This window comes from Dendrobates tinctorius, unplaced genomic scaffold, assembly GCF_039654945.1.
Source record: "Dendrobates tinctorius isolate UK_male_01 unplaced genomic scaffold, ASM3965494v1 ptg000231l, whole genome shotgun sequence".
NCBI classification, from domain to species: domain Eukaryota; kingdom Metazoa; phylum Chordata; class Amphibia; order Anura; family Dendrobatidae; genus Dendrobates; species Dendrobates tinctorius.
Window position 1 is genome coordinate 8,071,693 of NW_027361898.1, and position 4,248 is coordinate 8,075,940.

Consider the following 4,248-nt stretch of genomic DNA (forward strand, 5'->3'; position numbering starts at 1 on the left):
CCACCGCCCCCTCTGCCCCCCCGGTAGCTACGCTACAGCTTCTTAGGCAAAATTGTAAGTGAGCCCCCTTCCATGGATGAAAAGCAATCACACACATGAATGGTCTCAGGAAGTTTTACTGTTGAGATGACACAAGTCAAACTTACAAGCTGCAATGTCCTTGCCTGTAAAGTCCTTTTTATGCAAAGCAATAATGACTGCACATGTTTATTTGGAGGCTACCATGGTTAACAGAAGACAATGATTTCAAGCACTAGCCTTCTTTTAAAACAAGTTGTTAGCTATTATAATTGAATCTATATGACAGAGTGATATAAGCTGTCTTGTCCTGGTTTATACTTTCCCTTGAACTAATGAAATCTCTGAAATGATGTAAACAGGTTATTTTGTGACATGGCTAAAATCAATGGTAATATTTTTTTGTGATTAAATTAATTTTTTTACACCAAGGAATGACCTTGAAATTCATTTGATTGTTCTTCATACCAAGCTTGAGTTAATGCAAACTGCCACTATGAAAACTGAAGCAGCAAATTTTTGTCCACAATTGTATGTTCACAGTGACCCAACTGTTCTATGTGCACAGGGCCGGTTTTAGGCAAAGTGGGGCCCCAGGTAAAAGTTTAAAATGGGGCTCCAAATGCTAACAAATTGCACCATCACACAAACATTTCGGTTTGTACTTACATGTGCTGATTTCAAGCCACTAAAAGAGTGTGATCAACAATATTGAAGTCGTTTGCCGCTTGTTTCCCAGCCTATTTACACTGGCTGAGGAACAATGATGAGGACAGAATAATCACTAATACATCAATCTGTCCACATACAGTATCATCTTAGCAGCATATCAGCAGTTTTCACCAGACAATGTGCTGATGAGAACAATGATTTTTGTTCAGGCATATCCAATCCAATCACTTGATGAATAGGCTGCATTTTGCACTTCCCCTAGTCCTCCATATAGTATAATACACCCCTATAGTCCTCCATATAGTATAATGTACTCCCCATAGTCCTCCACACAGTATAATAAACTCCTCATATTCCTCCATATAGTATAATACACTCACCATAGTCCTCTACATAGTATAATAGACTCCCTATAATCCTTCATATAGCATAATAGACTCCCCATAGTCCTCCATATAGTATATTAAACTCCCCATAGTCCTCCATATAGTATAATAGACTCCCCATAGTCCTCCATATAATATAATAGACTCCTCATAGTCCTCCATATAGTATAATACACTCCCCATAGTCCTTCATGTAGTATAATACACTTCCCATAGTCCTCCATAGAATATAATGCAGTCCCCATATAGAATATAATTCTGACCTCAAATAGTATAATGCAGCCCCCAACATAGAATATAATGCAGCCCCCCATAGAATATAATGCAGTACCCCATAAAATATAATGCACTCCTACAGTATTATGGCCACCACATACTCACTCGCTCACTGATATATACCATATTCATGGGCATGGAGAGCGATAAATATTCATGCCCTTTAGTAGAGGGCACATGTGATCGCCCAGCAGCAGGAAGCCTACAGCTGCAGATATGTGCCCACTATTAAAGTGAAATGAATATTCACTGCTCCCCACTCCTATAGTCCCTCCCATCTCTCGGCGCTAGCTTCAGTGCATAGCAGTGGGAGGGACTAATGGGCGTGGGGAGCAGTAAATATTAATTTCTCTTTGGCAGCGGGCACAGGTTTTAGTCGCAGCAGCCGGCTCCTGCCTCCTGTCACCCGCTGCTCCGCTGGCAGCGGGCAGACCCTCCTGACTCACTGACCCCATATCAGCTGCATGGTGTGAAACTAAAAGCGACATGGCACTGGATGGGGGAAAGGGTGAACACTAATAGCTTGGGGCCCCTGTGCAAGCAATGTGTCTGGGCCCCCCTCCCTACCAGGTATGCTGCTTATGATGATGGCAATCTGGCAATGGGACCCTGGAGCCACAGGCTCCAAGAAACAAGGCAGATTGCCCTCATCAGGGGCATACATAGCAATCACAGGGCCCCATAGCAACAGTTTTATTTGGGCCCCCACACCTCTAAAAATGTATATATTTAGATTTTTTTACTGAAATGGATATATATATATATATATATACTGTGTGTGTGTGATTGAGTGTAATACAGTAAATATATATAGATATATATATATATCAATTAGCATTCAGTTCTGCTGGTTCCAGCGCAGTCAGACTTGCAGCCAAGTGACAACTAGTGTCCGCTATATCAGTGACTAGAACACTGCAGACACAACTGACTGTTTAGGTGACATATGACTACTATTCACACTAGGTAGGTTTTAACCGTTAGTGTAGTTACTGTCTCAAATGGGTACACCTTGCCGTGGTGGGACAGCTTTATACTTTTTTGATCAAAACAGTGTTTACCAAGTACCCTATGTTATTTAATGCACTTGCTTTTTTTACTTATTTATTTTCATTAGGGTATATACACAATTGTTTTTCCTTTGGTTTTGCTTGCTTTTATGGCCAGTGTGAACATGCTTTTACATCATGCATGTCATTCAAATCTACTCCAGCTCAGTTTTTTTGTTTTTCTTCAGCATTTTTGTATTCAGTACAAATAGGGTGTGGCCTCCTTTCTACTTAGCTGTATGGTTCACTTATAGTCCCTCTGAAGCTGGGTGTCCGTTTGGGATCCAGAGACTCTGCCACTATTCACACTAGGTAGGTTTTACCGTTAGTGTAGTTACTGTCTCAAATGGGTATACCTTGCCGTGGTGGGACAGCTTTATACTTTTTTGATCAAAACAGTGTTTACCAAGTACCCTATGTTATTTAATGCACTTGCTTTTTTACTTATTTTTTTTCATTAGGGTATATACACACATTGTTTTTTCCTTCGGAGAGCTAATTAAGCCTAAAGCAAGAAAGGTGAAATCTAAACTGCGCCGGAGCAGACCCCAAAAGTAATAGATAGCCCCCAAACACATATTGTCGGTGAGACAAGATGAAACACAAATGCAGGCAGAAAAATGTACTGAGCAAATGATGGGGCCCAAACTGACTAGATAGGATAGGAAAGGAAAGACACTGTCTGCAATCACGCAAAAACCCTGAAAAATCCAACATGTCCGATGTACAAAAAACACTGAAGTCACACGACTTTGCCCTCCACTATATCAGCACTCTGGTATAAACTGAAAGCAAAGCAAAAGAGACCAATATAACAGGGGACTGAACAAACTGACACAAGCCGTAATATATGGAGCGGTGGTCCAGCACAGCCCCCAGAGGAGCAAGCTGAACCCGCACAACAAGCAGAGACAAAACAGATAAGATGCAAAGGATTAGCAAATAACCACTTAGCTGAACAATGCAGGATCAGGGCAGGATACATCAGACCTCAGAATGCACAGGAAAGCAATCACCAGCCGGGACTGAAGGAAGTCTGCAGACTTAAATACTCCAATCAGTAACCCCAGACCTCCAATCGTCATCATCAGGTGGCAGACCTCTGTCAATCTGGCCAGCTCCACTACCTCCAGTAACCACCGGTGGGAGCAAGGGGAGCTTCGGCTCAGAAGTCTGAGCCAGGGAATTCACAACACATACATATACCATACATGCCCACATATACCATATATACATATAGTTAAATACACATATAGTATACACATATCATACACAGATATAAATACCCATATACTGTACATACATGCACATAAACATACATATATACCATAAATACATACAAATATCTCGCACATACACAGATACACACATATACTGTACATACACACATACATATACTGTACATGCATACACACACAGACATACAAATATACTGGCAGTATGCCCACCCCTGGCTGGGGGCCCCTGGTGCAGCGGGGGCCCTATGCAGTTGCCTAGTCTGCCTGCCCCTAACGCCAGCCCTGTATGTACATTATGCCTATGAAATGGTCCTCAAAGGTAGACATACAATTTACTTTTTTATTTTTGGGTCTAAAGTATTTTTATTTTTGGGTCTAGTATATTGCACTTATTGTAAGGATATAGCTAAACGTAAATATAATGGCTTGATTTTCAGGTTTTGGCAACTGCTGCTCCATAAACTGAAACTGATCCCTCATTAGAAGTACACCAAAGACTTCAAGTCGCCTATTACATAATGTACTTACCATCAACAATGGCTTTTTTATCTCTTGCATTATTTTTCTTGCTGCCAATTTGCGTACAAATAGCAATGTCAAGTCTCAAGA